The sequence below is a fragment of the Marmota flaviventris genome, chromosome 1, assembly GCF_047511675.1.
Source record: "Marmota flaviventris isolate mMarFla1 chromosome 1, mMarFla1.hap1, whole genome shotgun sequence".
Taxonomy (NCBI): Eukaryota; Metazoa; Chordata; class Mammalia; order Rodentia; family Sciuridae; genus Marmota; species Marmota flaviventris.
Genome location: NC_092498.1, coordinates 32,393,145 through 32,412,984, shown reverse-complemented (window position 1 = coordinate 32,412,984; position 19,840 = coordinate 32,393,145).

Below are 19,840 nucleotides of genomic sequence, written 5' to 3'. Positions count from 1 at the left end.
GCCTATACTTTATCAGCTCATTAAGTTCACTTTGTGGACAGGAGGTAAGTCCCCTTTTTTAGCCTAGAGTTTGACCTTCAATTGAGTTAAAATATAGTTTTCAAATAATTGAAACAGCGGGACAGCTCAGAGGCAGAGTGCTTACCTAGCATGTGTGAGATCCTTGGTTCTATCCCCGCAACACACACACACACACACACACACACACACACACAATTGAAACACAATTTATACAAATATAGAATGACCATGGGTTTGGTCAATTTTTAACTAATGAGGAAACTAATAAGAACTGTGAAGGGTCTGAGATTTTACTGTATTTACAAACTAAAATGTTTCCTGCCAAAGATTCATGGATTCTGGCAGAAGACTCAAGACTTTGGGGTCAGAAGCAAGAAATTTATTATTTGTGGCATAGCAAGCAGCATGAGAATAAGGATATTTGGTACTAGTTCTTTGCCATAACTTCTACACAGTGTTATGCAGAGGGCTGGGTGACACCAATACAGGACAGAAAGTCTGAATTTAGATAATACATAAATTTAATATACACAATCAACATCCTTGAGTCCTAATCTGGAGGGAGACTTATGAATATCTTCCACAGGCTCTAACCAAACTGCACTTTGTTCTGGAAGGAAATAGTATATCTTTCCAAGGCTGCTGCTATACAAATATTGTTGACAAGATCATTCAGGAAAAAAGAAGTCAGTACTTCTGTTCATGAAGATTTGTCTCCTAACACAGAGATTAAAGCCAAGTCAAAAAGCATTTTGAGGAAATATTTATAAGTACTCAATTAAAGTAATATTAGAATAAAATCGTTGGGTTTTATTTGAAACTGGGAACTTTATGGTAAACAAAAAAACCCAAGAAAATTCTGGGACTTATCTACCACACAAAAATCTACATGATAACACGAATTTCACAAATGTCTGGTCTCTAATCAAATAATAAAGAGCAAGGTAACCCACAATAAAAAGTGATAGTTAGATATTTTTATTAAATAATGATCTAATAACATTGAATTATGCTGAGAGAATAGACTGTTTTCTCTTTATTTGAAAGTTTTGGATAATTTTTCATGAGCTGTGTTCAAAATGTACCTCTTCATAATTTGCAGTTTATAAAGAAACTTCTGTGCATTCTTAAAAATTTTATATAAAGTTATTAGAAAATACATAAAATCCATAGTTGTCTTGGCACTAGAGTTCAAAATCACATTATCTAGAACACTGAGATATTGAGTTTTCTTTGGTAAGTTGCTTCATGTCCCAGAAGAACAGAAGTATCATGTCTTCTATCCAGTGGTTTATCAATTATATTAATATTTTCAAAGAACAATTTTTTTGCTATATTAATTTTCTCTATTATTACTTTTAGTTTCAATGATTTTTGCTCTGATATTGTTTCTTCCTTTTGGTTTTCTTTGGTTTTAATTTTTGCTTTTAGGATTCAAAGGTGGAAAGAGAACAGTGTTGAATGTTTCTTCATGTATAATATAAACATTTAAAACTAGAGACTCCTTTCTAAACATGGATCTAGTTATATCCTGCACATGTTGATATGAAATATGTTCATTATTTTTCTTTTAATAATACCTTAGATTTTATAACTTGGAGATCCAAGATGGTAGAATAGAGGAGGTCCCGTCCCTGGCTTCTCCAAGGCATGAACCCAGAAAGCAGACAGGCAGCTTCTCTGCAAGGTGGGTGAACAAAAAAGGTGGGAGTACTTTGCTGGAAACTAAAACTGGACATCCAAAGCAGACCAAGGACACAGGAGGTTGGATATAATAAAATAAGGAAAAAAATCATCAGTGGCACACCTGCTGCCATAGCCAGGCTGGAAGCTCCACCCAAAGAATCCCTCCACAAGCATAGTAGAGGGATAAGGGAATTAAAGGTACCCAAATTTTTGGGAGGCCCAAGGCAAGTCCGGATATGGAGCATTTAGAATCCAAGGACATTGCCCTACAAACCTGAAGGACTCCCTGCATGATATTTGTGTATGGGGAAAGAAGCCACCATCTCTCCAGGTGATGTGTGGAGGACAAAGGAAGGAATCATTTTGCAGCTGCTGTGTGTGGGCTGGCAACTGAGGAAGCTGATTCCTGGCAAATCCATGTTTGGCCTGAAATACTGGCCCAGTAAACACACACTGCATGACATAGGCTGTGCTTATGTGACCAGGAGAAAATCAAATGTGGAGAGAGATTTACACAGGAGACAACTGGTCTCAGAAACCCACTAAATTCTACCTCTTCATTCTGACTGCTTGCAGGACTGGCTGGGAGAGATGCATCTGACCAGAAACTTGGAGAGTCGGGGACAGGAGAGATTGGAGACTGAACCTGAGACTAGGAAACATGGGGTCCACAGGTGATGTAGGGGACTAAGAATTGGCTCCCCCAACATATGAGTGAAACTCAGGGGAGAACGCTGGAATAAAGTCTTCTAGCGTGGACCAGCAAGTACTGTACGCTGGAGGTGTGCCAATTTAAAATCTTCAGACCAATTAGCATTCAGAGAAGAGCCTGGAGCCTGCCTAAGCCTAGACCCTGACTCCAGGAACTCTGCCTATGGGATTACCTCTCTCACTCCAGCAACCCAGAGGTTGGAGCATCACACTCCCGAAGACCCCACCTAAAACTGCTGAGAAGAGAAGCTGAGAATATTTTGAAATTCAACAGAAAGAATTCTTTAACTTTTCATCAATATTTTTTTCTTTTCTTTCTTTTTTTTAAAAATTTTTTCACTGTTTAATTGTGACCTTAATGGCACATAGACATTTATACAGTTTCTTAATTTTCTTTTCATTTCTAGCATTTTTGAAGCTAGTTATTTTACATAAATTAGTTTGTTGTTAACTAGGATGTTTGATCAGTATATTTTAGTTTTATTTTGTATTCTTTTATTTTTATTTTTTTAAATTTTGCTATATATATATATATATATATATATATATATATATATATATATATATATATATATTTTGTCCTACCTATTTTCCTTGATTCTCTCTTGTCTTCTGCTAACAGCCAATCTCTATTGTTCTCTCTTTCACTCTTCTTTTAATTTTTTACTTCTGTCTTCTCTCCTCCTCCCTCATAATCATCACATCCTATACCACTTCTGTTCTCTATCTGCCCACTATTTGAAAATGTAAAGCCTTTTGCAAACTTGCTGCTTTTATTATAGGCAATAACTGATCACATCATTTCTGTTTATTATGATAATTAACAGTGTAGACGTCATAGCAGGAATTATTTGGTTTAATGCTGTAAATTGTTTACATTGGTTTTTGTTATAATTTGTCTCCCCCTGAACAGTAAGGTACTAGAAAACTTCAGGGACACTATGTCCACAGGGTAGAAACTCTACTACCTCAGATCCATACTGTTAGATGGGTAGACACATAAATAACATGAAAAAGCAGGGGAACAAATCACCCAAAGCAAACCAAATTACTCTAATGTCAGAATCCATTGACACCACAGTGGAAAAAATGCCAAGGAAGGAGTTTAGAATGTACATAGTTAAACTTATCTGACAAGTAAAGGATGATGTAAGAGAGAAAATACAGGTAGCAAAAGATCACTTCAATAAAGAGAGATTCTGAAAAAACAAACAGAAATCCTTGAAATGAAGGAAACAATAAACCAAATTAAAAATTCAATAGAAAGCATCACTGATAGACTAGACCACTTGGACGACAGAACCTCAGGCAATGAAGACAAAATATATCACCTTGAAAATAGATTTGACCACATAGATGTTAAGAAGCAATGAACAGAACGTATGGGATAACATTAAAAGACAAAGTCTAAGATTTATTAGGATAGATGAAGGAATGGAGATAGAATCCAAAGGAATGCAAAATCTTTTCAATGAAATAATATCAGAAAACTCCCCAAATCTAAAGAATGAAATGGAAAATCAAATATAAGGGGACTATAGAACCCCAAATGTGCAAAATTATAACAGATCAAATCACATTATAATGAAAATGCCTAGCATACAGAATAAGGATAGACTCTTAAAGGCTGCAAGAGAAAAATATAAGATTACATATAGGGGGAAACCAATACGGATCTCAGCCAATTTCTCTACCCAGACCCTCAAAGCTAGGAGGTCCTAGAATAACATAAACCAAGCGCTGAAAGAAAATGAGTGCTAACCAAGAATCTTATATCCAGAAAAATTAAGCTTCAAATTTGAAGATGAAATAAAAACCTTCCATGATAAACAAAAATTAAAAGAATTTGCAACTCTAAAGCCTACACTTCAGAATATTCTCAACAAAATATTCCATGAAGATAAAGTGAAAAAAAAAAGAAAAAGAAAAAGATGAGACAAGCAAAGAGAGGAACTACACTAAATAAAAGGAAAAACTAATTCAAATTTTAAACTAGAAATAAGCCAATATGACTGGAACAACAAATCATATCCCAATAATAACCTTGAACATTAATGGCCTAAACTCATCAATCAGAAGACAGATTGGATTAAAAACAATACCTAACAATATGCTGTCTGCGAGAGACTCACCTCATAAGCAAAGACATCCATAGACTTAAAATGAAAGGATGGAAAAAAAACATATCACTCACATGGATCATGTAAACTAGTAAGGGTTTCCTCCTCATATCAGATAAAGTAGACTTCAAGTCAAAGTTAATCAGAATGGACAAAGAAGGACATTTTATACTGCTTAAGGGAATTATATATTAACAAGACATAACAATCATAAATATTTATGCCCCAAACAACAGAGCATCTATGTACATCAAACACTTTTCAACTTCAAAAATCAAATAGATCATAACACAATAATACGGGGTGACTTTAACACACCTCTCTCATTACTGGATAGATCTTCAAAACAAGGACTATTACCTAAGATAAAGAGAAAGATTATAGAAAGATAATTCAAATAATCACAAAACATTCTCTAAGTAAACTGTGTAATGGTTCATATAACAAATCACAAAAAGTTAAGAAAAAATGAAATAAGAGAAATGATAAAGGAAAAACAGCCCTCATCAATCAGGAAGCAGTCTGGTATGGTTGCTGGGGAAAAACAAATAGATTTGTTCTAGAGTATTAAAGTTTATTCAAGAATATTAAAAATATAGTGAGGGATGAACCTGAGTATATATAAAAAGTTGTAGAATGTTTGAGGAAAACGAATTTCATTTGCCATAATTACAATATTTGAGTGTGGTAAAAAAAAAGATGAAATATGTTAAAATAATGGCAAAGTTTGCTTAATTTTGATGGGTTTATTTATAAAAATATTTTAATATTCTTTACTGCCAAAAAGTAAATCAATGGAATACTAAAATTTTATTTGCTCCTTGTTCAAATATAAATTGATCTTGCAACAGTCTGCTTTTAACAAGAGAAATACAAGATCAATTTTATACCTTCTATATAATCTGCAGATTTAACAGAAATGTTGAATATAAACAGAATAATTTCTGTAATTTCTGGTAAATAATGTTATTGATTATTTTTTAAAATAGTTAATCATTTCATAAAAGCTAAAATTCCTTATAATTGTTTTCTTTTTCTAATTTTATTATAAAATATTGTTTTCATTTTCATTTATGTAAAATTAAGCTATAATTAGTCATTGCTCATAGGTAACCATGCTCCTGTGTTAACTAAATGACAAGTGCTTTCTGATAATTTTTTGTTTTGTTTCCTCAAGATCAGATCTAAATTCAGGAATAAAAAATTGGGATAGAATTTTCTCATTTTTTCATTGGGGTAATATATATATAACAGAAAATTTGCAATTTAACCATTTTTAGATTTATGATTTTGTTTTATATTATTTTTTGTGGTATTGGTTCACTCTGCTATGCTACATCTTGTTTATTTTTTATGCTACATTCTTGTTAATTTTCCTTTTCTTTCTTTTTTTTTTAACTTATAGATGGACACAAAACCTTTATTTTATTTATTTATTTTTATGTGATGCTGAGGATCAAACCTAGTGCCTCAGACATGCTAGGCAAGTGCTCTACTACTGAGCTACAACCCCAGCCCTTATTTTATATTTTGAGACAGGGTCTAGCTAACTTTCCGAGATTGGCATTGAATTTGTGATCCTCCTGCCTCAACCTCCCAGGTAGTTGAAATTAGGATGTGTCCCACCACACCCAGGTTTTAAGCATTTAGTTCTGTGGCATTAGGTGTACTCACATTGTTGTGCACCAACATTGCACTCCTTCTTCATCATTGTTTTCACATTCTCTATCTGAAGTTCTGTATCCTTCATACAATAACTCACAACCTCCCCGGGTTCCTAGCATCTGCTATTCTACTTTCTGTCTCTATGAATTTGACTGCTCTAGGAAGCTCATATAGGTAAAATCATATGGTATTTGTCCTTTTGTAACTGATTTATTTCACTTAGCATAATGTCTTCAAGGTTTATCCATGTTGTAGAATACCAAAATTTTCTTTATTTTAAGGCTGGATAATATTTCTTTTTTTTATTATTATTATTTTTTGGTACTGGGGATTGAATCCAGAGGTGTTTAACCATTGAGCCACATCCCCAGTTCTTTTTTATTTTTTTATTTAGAAACAGGGTCTCACTGAGTTGCTTAGGGCTTCATACGTTGCTGAGGCTGTCTTTGAACTCATGATCCTCCTGCCTCAGCCTCCCAAACCACTGGGATTACAGGCATGCACCACTATGCCTGGCTAGGCTGGATAATATTTCATTGTACGTATATTCCACATTTGTTTATAAGCCAGTCCATTGATGGATACCTGGGTTGTTTTTACCTTTACATTATTGTAAATACTGCTGCTTTGAACATGGGTGTACAAAAATACTTTTTGAGGCCTGCTTTTAATTTGTTTGGAAGTGGAATTGCTGGATCATCTGATAATTCTAAGTTTAATTATTCTGAGTAACCACTGTACTAGTTTCCATGACAGATGCACCATTTTATATTTGTACCAACAATGCACAAAAATTCCAATTTCTGCATGTCCTTGTCAACACTTGTTTATCTTATAATTTTTTTTAAAAAAATGATGGCCATTCTAATGCTTGTGAAGTGGTATGTCATTGTGGTTTTTGACTTGCATTTCCCTAATAGTGATATTGAGCCTCTTTTCATTGTTCATTTGTATATATCACTTAGACAAATATGCCTATTCAAGTCCTTTGTCTGCTCATTATTCAGGTTTTATTTTTGTTACTGATTGCAGGAGTTCTTTATAAATTGCATACTAACCCCTCACCAGATAGATGAAGTGTAAATATTTTCTCCCCTTCCCCTGGTTATCTTTTCATTCTGATAGTGTACTTTGATGCACAGTTTTAAATTTTGATCTAGTTTAGCCTATCTACTTTTTTCTTATTGCCTGTGCTTTCAGTGTCAATCCCAAAAAAACCAAAGGCCAAATGATTTCTCTGATAAGTGGATGCTAATCCATAATAGGGTGGGGGATGAACAGGGGAACTTTGGATGGGGCAAAGGTTGGGGGAAGGGGACATGGGCTTCACTAAGTTGCTGAGACTGGCTTTGAAGGAAAGATGGTGAAATGAGATGGACAGCATTACCCTAGGTATCTGTATGATTGCACAAATGGTGTGACTCTACTTTGGGTACAACCAGAGGAGTCAAAAATTTGCTCCATTTGTGTACAATGAATGGAACAGCATTCTCCTGTCATGTATAACTGATTAGAACAAATAAATAAATTTCAAACAAACTTCTGAGCTTGTACATTTTATAAAATGGGTTGACAGCTCCAGAGATTTGTTAATACACTTACTGTCCACAATATGATCCTAACCAAGGAAAAACACTGATGGAATTCTTACAAAATGGTAATGTAGCATAGCCCAAAGGAGAAGTTTATTCTTCTTGATTTCTATGTTGTTAATTACTGTGATAAATCAATTTCATCCACTTAGTTTATGAAGCAGACAGTTCTGCTGTTTTCATGATTATAATACAACACCATTCTTCACCAATGATCAGAGATCATTTTAAAGAGTTCTTTTTAAAAAGACAAAACAAAACAATGTGCAAACAAAAAAAAAAAAACCAGCAAAAATTTGATTTTACATAGCAACAATTTTTTTTAAAAAAAATTGGCTGAAATTTTAAAGAATATGGTAAAATTTGAAGATTTTGAAAGGTTTTTTTTCTTTTTTTCTTTTTGGTGGTGGGTACTACAAATTGAACCGAGTTACATTTCTAGCCCTTTTTTGATTTTGAGACAGAATCTTGTCCAGGCTGGTCATGAATTGTCAGTCCTCCTATCTCAGCCTCCCAAGTAGCTTGGATTAGAGGTGTGCATCATGGTGCCTGGCTTTCAATATATTTTTAGCATAAATTGTCTCAAAATAAAACATTTCATTTTAAAATATGATAAAGCAAGGCAGGCTTTGTCTTACATAATTTAAAGGAAATTAAGTGGCATTATTTTTTATTATTTTATTTATTTATTTATTAAATATCTTTATTCTGTTTATTTATTTTTATGTGGCTCTAAGGATCAAACCCAGTGCTTCACACGTGCAAGGCAAGTGCTCTGCCACTGAGCCACAACCTCAGCCCGGCATGATTTTTAAGTGAATAGGAAGAAATCTGAATTTGTCATTAAGATTTAAAATTTATTAGATATTAAAATTCTAAATATTTAAAGTACTAAAATGCTATTTTAGGTAAACATTATTTATATTATTTGGGTATGTTAATGTGAAATAATCATTTCTCTTATTCACTATACAAAAATGAATACAATGAATTTAAGAAACTTGAAGGTGAGTTCATAAATCAAAGAAAGCTTTGAAAAATAGCTGGGTAGTACAATTATTAATTAGTTTATGAATAGCTTGCTTAATAAAAGTTAGTGACCATTCAGGTTTATTTATTATTTTGTGAGTGTGATAAGAGGATAGGGTTCAATTGGTAAAATGTTGTTAATTTGAACTTTCATACAGTATAAACTTTAGGTGATGAACTATTTATTCAGTGTCACTGAGTAATACCTAAAGACAGGGAAGATAAGGAAGGAGAGATATGACTAGGCATCAAGCCACTGCAGAGCCAATTGAATTTCGAGTGCAGACCAATTATTGCTAAAGTAAGGAATGTATTATTGCACCGAGATATTTTATCAGAAAAAGAAGAATCACTGAAACTATTTCAGAAATAGTTTTGAAATGACACCCATCAAAGACTGTTATTTAAATCACTAATTAATGAGGAAGCCATAAATATCATAAGTGATTATGAAATGTAAGTTCACCAGTCACACATAAATAAGCAGTAAATATGCTGGAATTTAAGTACTTGTAAAGTACTCCCATTCCTTGGGAGTTAGAGAGAAATCAATTAAACTTCCTCTACACACAATTCATCCATGAATTGCTCTTGGTCACTTACAACTTACAAGAATTATTAGATAGCTCAAAGACAGATTTTACAGAGAACCTACAGAATCAAGTAATGACGATGGTGTGGCTAAACAAGCGCCTTGCTTTCCATTGAAGATATTCATAATCTTTTTGTCCCGTTCAAATGACAGATGATAAAAACTCCATTTTTTAAATGTTTGAATTTAAGTTTCTTCAGAGAAGAGACTCTAAATATTGATAAATGTTCTTTATGTTTGACATTTGGTAACAGTAGTTTTTGCAGAAGACTGAGGACAAGAATCGAAGTTGTCAGAAGGTTTATTGATCTGATTCTACCAGATGGGACCCATGATTAAAAACAGGAGCTCTCAAGCCAGATTGCTGTCGTTCAAATTCTGACTTTATTACTAACAAGCTATTGACTTTGGGCAAGTTATTTACTTTTTCTGTAACCTGGTTTCTTCATTGCTAAAATGAGGAAAATAACTACTTAGTTTATTGGACTGTTGAGAGGATTTCATGAGATAATAAATGTCATAAACCTGACATACCACAGTCAGTAAATAAATAAATACTATGTATTAGTATCCTGAGAAAAAGGCTGTTATCGTTGATAGTCTTTATATGAAGAGTACATTTTGGTGGAAGCTTATAGAAGTCAATAATCTTTTCTCTGATTATGGCATTTCCCAGGCTTCTGTCATTCTCAGTTGCACACATCCTCCACCCCATCTCTTTAAGAGCCAATCACAACTCAGGGTGGTATCAAAAGAAACACTGAAAAGGGAGTGCAGAATATGCTACCCTAACGTGTGCCTCTTTGGCATACAGATTATTTTGAGCTGAAGACAATGAAGAAACGGATCCAAGAAAAGCTGTCTGCTGTCCTATTTGACATAAATTTATAAAGGTGTCCCCTTCTCTTCTCCACTGGGAAGTAATTGCAGGAGAGAACTCTAAACCGTAATTAGCCTAGCAACAGCACCAGGGAATGGGTCCACCCTACTAACTTCACCCTTAACTTCCATCAGTCCCCTCACATATTTACTTTCCCACAATTTGCTGCTAGGAACCCAAAAGTCCTTTTTGTTTGTCTGGTCACACCTCTAAATTGATCATCCTAAAACTGATTAAGATCCTATAATTGCCCTTTGGGTTACTCATCACTGAGTGCTCCTGTATGTATGCTACTCAGGTTAATAAACTTTCTTCATTTTTCTCTTGTTAGTTTGTCTTTTGTCGTTCTAACTTACAAAATCCTAGCCAATGAAGCCAATACAGAAGTAGGAAAAAAGAAAATCTTCCCTCCCTCAGAGAAGGCACAACCACAGAACTTGCATCTCCTCATCATGTTATTTTGACATCTTAAGTACCACAACCTTTACCTGAGTGCTTTTCAGATAGATCCAGACTTCTACACTGTAGGCCCAAACCTATTTCTTAGTTTCCTCCCATATGGTTGGTATTTATTCATCCAATAAATTCCAGAGTTACAAAAGACCTATGTGTCAAACAGGGAAAATAAACATTCTAAGGCAAAAGTGAGAGCAACAGGCTGGTGGCTCAGCTAAACTCTATTGCTGAAGAATAAAGGTAAAGAAAAACTAAACAAAGCAGCTTTATACATGTTTCCAAACCATTTAAGCAGGGAGTGTGCAATTCCTTTTACAACTGCCATGAAAACCACCAACAATCATGGCTATGTTAAAAAAAAAAAAAAAAAAAAAAATATATATATATATATATATATATATATATATATATGGGAAAAAACACTAAGAAAAAACATAGGTCCAATTATTAACCAAAATTGATAGTGAAGATAATGAGTTTATAGTTTTTTTTTCTTATTTACATTTTATTGTGCTCCCCAAATTTTGTATGATGGATTACTTCAATGTTTAATTACAAATAAAAGGATGCCCTTCTAAAGCCTTACACAGAAGAGACAGAAAAGACGTAGACACAGAAGTTAATATAAGTCTTGTCTTAATTTAATTTTTTCCCCCACCAATTCTCATACTGCAATGTAAATACAACACACATTTTCCACTGTCAATAACACAGAAACTATTGTTCCCACACTGGGAATGTACTTGAAGGGTTATGGAGCACCTGGTAACAAAAAGTAGCCAATTGCACAATAAGAAGTCCTGTATTCTCCTGGTAAATGTAAGATTGTTATTCCAGCTTTGGCAGTAGCAAGTAAGCATTTCTGTTAAAGTTACCACCTTCCTTACTCCCCAGTTTCCATGGTAATCACTTTTTTTTTCATACATATGTAAAAAGTCAAAGTTAAGAAGAGGGTTTCTACCAGAAATAAGTTCCACAGCACAAGATCTGTGATTTGATCATGATGGATTGGCACTTCTGGCTCCTTTGTAATAATCATAACATAATGTTTCTCCACTGAATTAAAAGAAGATGTGCAAATGAGAAGAAATAGTCAATCAGGGGTTTAACTTGGAGAAAGGGAAAAATGCTGCTTAAAACTGAGCCTGCTGAGGGACAGAGCTAAAGGGCTGTGAAAGTAATTCACTCACAATGTTTCTTTTGTCTGCCCCTAGAAAGGAATGCATAGGTTACACACACAGAATCCCTTTTCTATGGCAACAGCAACTTTCCCCAGGGCAACAGGAAATAGGAAGAGAAAATATTTTTGCAGGCCTGGTGTGGAGTTAAGTAGTAGTAGGTTTTTGGGAAATAACCAGGCTCCATGAAACTCCTGCTATTTCTTCACCAAAGATCCTGGGCCCTCCTGCTCCTTTCCTTTCTGTGTTCTAGCAAGGCTCACTTTTGATAATCTGTCATGAGTGTTCTTAAAAATGTGAATTCTTGATTATGGGTTCTGTTAGGTATTTATTCACAATAGGGAATATGCTCCTAACCACAGGAATGATGCCCCCAAGGTGCATTTAAGACCGAAACAGGCTAAAAAAGGAGACACAATGAGCAGGGGATCCTATGGTGAGCCTGAGCTCATGCTCCAGTGGCTGCCTTTTTATAAAGCCATACAATTAATTCTATGCAGAAAGACGGATGCATTTTTTTTCTACTTTGAATTGTGTTTAAAAAAATGACAGAAATTACTATATTAATTGCTTTTCAGTGTATAGCTCAGAAGTTTCAAGTATACTCACATTGTTATGCAGTACATATTAGAATGTTTTTATAGTGCAAAACCCATTCTATACCTATTAAGCAAAACTCCTCATTTCCCCCTATTCCCAGTCCCTGGCAACCAGGATTTTACTGAATTTGACTACTTTAAATATCTCATATACACAGAACCACATAGTATGTGCCTTTTTGTGATTGACTTATTTTTTTTTTTTTTGCATAATGTCCTCAAGGTTCATCCATGTTGTAGCATGTGAAGCAATTTCCTTTCTTTTCAAGGCTAAATAATAATCCATTGTATATATAAACCACATTTTGTTTATTCATTTATCTGTTGTTAGCCACTTCTTAATTATTTTGAATAACACTGCCATGAACACAAGTGTGCAGATATTTCTTAGATATCCTACTCCAGTTCTTTCAGATATACATTCAGAAGTGGGAATTCTGGATCCCATAGTAATTATGTTTAGTTTTTTGAGGAACCTTCATATTGTTTCTCACAGTAGCTATGCTGGTTTTCACTCCTACCAACTATGTATAAGGGTTCTAATTTCCCTACATCCTTGCCAACACTTTAATTTTTTTAAAAAATAATCATCCTAACATGTGGAATAATATCATTATGATTTAGAAGATTTACATATTTTTTTAAAAATATATTATTTTAGTTGTCAATAGACCTTTATTTTATTTATTTAGATGCGGTGCTGAGACTCAAACCCATTGCCTCACACATGTAAAGCAAGCACTCTACCACTGAGCCACAACCCCAGCCCTAGAAGATTTATATTTTTAACAGTACTTTTTTTCACTAGGCCATCTAATTTATTAACATTGCCTACATCTTTAATAAATTACTATATCATAGCCCTATAAATATTACAATACTTGGCAAATAATGCAAAAGAATGAATAAGCTTAGTGTTTCCCCAAGACTCACAGGAAATCATTAATAAGTTGGGAATGGAACTAGTCACTATAAATCCCCCATCCGTTTATGTAATTCCTGGAAGCACAGATAAACTCCTGACTTCCATGTTCTGTTATTATTTCTCTGTGCTAAAATATGTTCGTTTTATCTACCTAAAATGGATGCCACCTTATTTTTATGATGAACATACATAGTCATTTGTATATTTCCATGGATCATGGAAAGGATTATAAGTTTCATCAGAGAAAATGATTTCTAGTTAAAATTATAGAAATATAACTTCTTGATAATGTTTTAAGAAAATGAAAAAAAACATATAAATTGAGGCCAGAAGTTTGTTAAAATACCAAAAGAAATTTCAAAGTAATTTAATGAGATACTTAAAATATATGTTATCAAAAGATGTTATCTGGATGCTCTGTGATTAAAATTATATAATATCCAGAAGAGCACCAAAATTGAGTCAAAACGAATCACTCAAATATGTTACAGTATAATTTTTACAAACTACAATCATGACTGTTATAACATGAACATGGGAAAAAAAGTGGTATCAAACTCACTTATTTGCGAGAGAATCAGTAGGAAATGAAAAACCAACTCAAGGAGCACTTGTGAATTCATTATATGTGCATGCATGTGAACACACACACACAGACACACACACACACACACACCCCAATGTTTTGATATGATGGTTAGGTCAGATACAAAACTGGTAGTGACTGATGGGACAGTTATCTGAGTTATCTGTTTGTCTGGAAGGAATCACTCCAATTGTTGCTAAATGAAAGCCTGTAAATTAATGCCTGGGAACTTTACTTTACAATGTCTACTAAGTCTAGGTAGATATTTTCTCCTATCAGCAGCTTTGAAATTGTGATTCCTAAGTCACCAGAATCTGTATCACCTCGGAATTTGTTAGAAATGAACACTCTCAGGCTGCGTGCCAGATGTACAGAATCAGTAACCCTGAATGAGTCCAACAAATCTGTGATCTACCAAGTCCTTCAGATGATTCTGAATGCACCTTGAAGTTTGAGAATCATTTCCTTAGAATCATACTTGGGTGACTGTGACCTGAGAGTGACACTAAAGGAACAAGATATTAAACTTTTGTCTTACTTTAAAATTTTGCCTGCTTTTGGGTAGCAAATAAAAATGTTAATTCTTTGTAATCTTCATTTTTTCCCCATATTTGGAAAATATATCTGATATTATTTTCAAATTTTGGTCCATTTTATGTCCCTGACAAATAAGCAATTTTATAGAAGTTCCAAATATTAAAAAAGGTCAATATTATTATTGTAATATTTTCATAAAATAATCTTTGTGCATATAATTTCATATTATAGAAAATTTAAAGGGGGGATTATTAGCCCAATTATATTGGAGTCCACAGAGCTCTGTATTTGCCACAGTAGGCCTTGGAAGACTAAAAAACATTTCAGGTTTTAATGTTCGTGATGTACTATTTCTTCTGCATAATAAATGTTATTGTTAAATGAATAGTTAACATTGATTCTTTTATTGCACAGTCATAACAAATTTATAGTTCTTTTAAGTGTGCTGACAGGATGAGTTTCTAATAGTTTTTATAACTTTGTTCTTCTTTTGTAAACTATTGCCAAGTAGTACTAAGCTATCTAAGGAGGGAAAAACTTCTAGTGGTAATGTTTTATTTCACACAGATTCTTATGAGTCATCTCAAAAATATGTTGTTTTTAAGCCAGCAGGAAAAGTAGAGAATAAATAATACATGAAATTTTAAACTTGCCTGTTCTACTATAGTACACATGAAAAAAAAAAGCTGTATATGATCAGTATATATGTGTTAATCAGCTTTCCATTGCTGTGACAAAATAACTGAGAAAAACAACTTAGAGGAGGATTTCTGTCACAGTTTTAGAGGTTTTCACCCATAGTTGCTTGGTCCCATTGCTGTGGGCTGGGGGTGAGGCAGAATATCATGTCAGAGAAAGGAAGGGGCCAAGGACAAGATCTAGTCCCAAAGTGCGTGTCCCCAAGTACCCACTCCCTTTAACTAGGTCTCACCTACAGTTTCCACCACCTCCCAATAGTCCATTATGCCATGAATACATCGATGAATTAATCCATTTATGAGGTTAGAGCTCTCATGATCTAATTGCTTCTGAAAAGTCCTGTCTCTAAACATTGCTGCATTTGGATCAAACCTTTAAACATGAGCAATGAGCCTTTGGGGAACATTGACAATATATAAGGCTATTTATGCTTTTAAATTTTCTGTATCTTAAATTTGCTACTTGAAAATGTGATTACTTCTCTGTGCAACCACAGGCATAACATTTATTCAGCAAACTTAAATGAAAGCAGCTTCATTTATTTTTAAATTTCTCCTTCTAATTACATACATGTTTATTGTAGAATATTTATAAAATACACAAATATAAACATTACTTAATATTTACTTCAAGAATAAACATAATATTTTATTTTTCAATGAAAAAATATACTTTTAGGCTAATGGACTTTTTTTGTAAAAGAGTTAAGAAAATAACATTTCAGCTTATATATGGAAATGAATGGTACAAATATTAAATGGTAACTTACATTTTTAAAATATCATGGTAAAGATGTTCATGCCTAAGACTCTGTTGGCATAAACACAAATTCCAAATACACCAATGAAAAAGCTGCATTTTAAATCAGACCAGTGCATTTTTGTTCATTTTATCCAGTCTAAACTAACTTGATAGTTCTAATTTTACCCATTGATTTCTTCACCCATTGTGTGATAGAAAGACAAAATGCTCCTCACATCAAGGTGATGAACATGAGTTCTCTTCATCCATAAAATCACTTTAGAAAACAGGGATGATAGAAGAAAAAGAACAAATCTAGAGCAGGGCTAGACACAAAACAAGAGTGTAATTGTCATACTTAGAATTTGAGGAATTTCTTGAAAATATACAGTGGATAGCAGGATGAGTGCTAGAAATCTCAGAGGAATGCAAAGCATTGGGTCAGCAGCTTGGTGTTGGGAGTTGGCCATCAGCCAAACAGGGAGTCATTTCATTGAAGAATTGTGCAACAGTTAGGACAGTCCCAACCTGAATGTTCTGCAGCACACTGGCTAAATCCCGCTAGGAGAATTAAAGTGGAATTTCTGACTCATGGAAAAAGAAGACTCTCCATGAGCTCCTGAGAAAAGTAAGGTACAAAGGTAAAATGTGACCCTCAGAATGGAATGAAGACGATATTAAGGCCACGCAGCTGTGTGCTGAGACAAATTGGACCACAGTGATCCTTTCCTTATTTTACTGTGGGCAGTGTATTGTTTATCTGCTTCTCACCTATGGGCCCTTCAGAAATGCTTCCTTTATCTCCTGGTGAGAAACATTCCTGTAAACTTTTCCCCACCTCATTGATGGAGCCCATAAATTACTGCTTCCCTCTGAAGGGTAGTTAACCCTAGAAGAAAATGCCCAAAGAGATCCAGGACACCTGCATTTATGAATCAAGGCCTTCATTGATGAATACAAAAAAATAAACTTCCTGGCATTTTGAGAAAAACAAATAGCAAGAAAGAGAGATACTTAAAATGGATATGCAAATATAGAGAATAATAAATATGATCTTTAAAAAGTTTAATGTATTCCTTCAAATAGATTTGAGATGTTATTGCATGCCGAAAAACGAAGCTATTGGATAAGAGGGGATTGTTAGAAATCAAAATCATGGCATCATGATATTTTAGAAAAAGAACCAAAAAGTGGAATTAAAGAAGAATGAAGTGTTTGTAGAATGACCTAATGACTAGAAAATAAAGTAGAAAGAAATTCACTGTTTCAGGTACTAAGCAAAGAGGTGGGGAAAACATAGGATATTGAGGGCAGTAACTACCAAGACTCGTGGTGCTTTGAGGAAACTTCAGAGGTGGAGGCCTTCTGGTCAAGTGTCTGTGATTTCATTTGTTGTGCCCGGGGTCACAGCCCTCTGTAAGTTTGCTGTGGCTGAACCAGAAAAAAAGGCATATGCAGATTTCTACAGAAATAATGATTGCAGGAAAGATTTTGAGGAGATGAAGAAGGCTGGTATCTTTTAGAGTACAAAGTGATTTTGGAATATAAAGAATTCCTTTGGGTTAAGTTCCATAGAAAGAAGTCTGTTACTGAACTATGTTCCTGAATTATGAAACATGGAAAGGAATAGTTTTTCTGGATAAACAAACATTGACAAATCTTTTCAAATGATGAATATATAATAGGAATCTGTAATTCCTTTAGGCTTTTCAGAATATTGTTTACTGGGAATGCAACCCAGGGCGTCACACATAGCGAGGCAAGTGCTTTACCCCTGAGCTATACCTCCAACTTTTGCTCAGCAATTTTAAACATCCTTCTAAAATTTTAGGAATTTCTTACCTTTTGAGCCTCACCCAAACTAGAAGCTTGTTTTCTCCTTTCCCTTGTTATTTGTAGGTGAAAATTTCATTAGTTAAAAATTAGTAATGTAATCTCCAGGGAGTCTCTACTAAATTATTTCTACAAAAGTATATTTATCTTGCTAAAAGATGAGATAAAGCAGAATCATAAAATGTTCAATTAAAACCAGTAAAAAGGGAAGAAGAAAAAACAAAGCAGAGGGGGAAACAAGGGCATTAAATAGAAAAGTTATAAACAAGGTAGATATTAACCAAAACATATTAATAACCACTTTAAATGTGGAAGGTTTAAATACAGTAACTAATACATTGTAAGAGTGGCCAAAACCCAAGCCCATCCATACGTGGCTCACAAGAAGGTTGTTTTTAATATAAAGACACAGAAGTAAAGGAATGGAGAAAGTTTATTAACACTAAAAAAAAGAAAGCTACAGTAGCAATATTAATTTCAAGAAAAAAAGACTAACTTCAGAAAAGAAATTATTAGGAATAAAGATATTCATTACGGGGCTGGGGTTGTGGCTCAGTGGTAGAGCACTTGCTTTGCATGTGTGAGGCACTGGGTTTGATTCTCAGCACCACATATAAATAAATTAAAAATAAATAAAGGTCCATCAACAGCTAAAAGAAAAAGATATTCATTACACAATGGTGCAGGTGTCAATTCCCTAAGAAGACCTAATAATCAATGTGTGTGCAGCAACAACAGGTCATCAAAATGCAGGAGGAAACAAAAACTGATAGAACTGTAAAGAGAAAAAGAAATATCCACTATTTTATTGCAAACTTCATTATGAACAGAAAGTTGGTATTATGTAAATTAAGAAGGCTGAAAGTCCATAAGAATATAATTGATCAGAATATAATAAATCAACCTGATATGACTGACATTTATAGAACACTCTTGTCTAATAGCAGATAAATACACATTCTTCCCGAGCTCATATAAAATATTAACCAAAGTGGACCACAATCTGGGTCATAAAACATACTTTAATTTTTTTTTAAAGAATAGAAATCACATAAAGCATACTCTTACACTGCAATAGAATTAAATTAAATCAATAGGATAAAGATAGCTAGAAAATCCTCCCAAATTCGGAAGTTAAACAACATACATACATAACATGGATTAATAAAGATGTTTCATAAAAAGTTATAAAAATATTTTAAATAAACAAAAATAAAAATAGAACTTTTCAACATTTGTGGAATGCAGCAAAAGAAGTGCTCAGAAGGAAATTTAAAGGGCTAAAGGCCTATAGTATAAAAGAAAAAAAATGTAATGATCCAAGTCCAAGAAAACTGGAATTATCATTGGATGCCCAAAGCAATAAAAAATGAAATATATAAAAATGAGACACAGCAAAGGAAAGAAAGAGTAAAGAGACAACCAATAGAATTGTAGAACATATTTGCAAATTATGCACCTGACAAGGAATTGATATCTAGAATATACAAAGAACTAAAAACTCTATAGTAAAACCCCAAAGAACAAAACAAAACAATCAACAACCCCCGCTTACCCCCGCAAAACAAATAACCTGGAAAACACATTCTTACCTCACTTCAGTAAGAATGGTATTATCAAAAGGACTCAAGATAACAAGTATTTGCAAGGATATGGAGGAAGGGGAACACCTGCATACTGTTGATGGGTATGTAAACTAGTAGAGCCATTATAGCAGTTCCTCAAAAACTTAAAACACAAATGACCATATGATCCAGTTATTCTACTTCTTAGTATATATCCAAAGAAAATGAAATTAGTATGTCAAAGAGACATGTACACACTCATGTTCATTGTAGCACTATTCACAACAATCAAGAAAGGTGAATAACCTAACCAACAATTGATGATTTTAAGAAATGTAGTATGTATACCCAATGGAATCCTATTCAATAAGAAAAAGAATGATCCTGTCATTTGCAACAATATTGCTGAAACTGGAGATCATTAT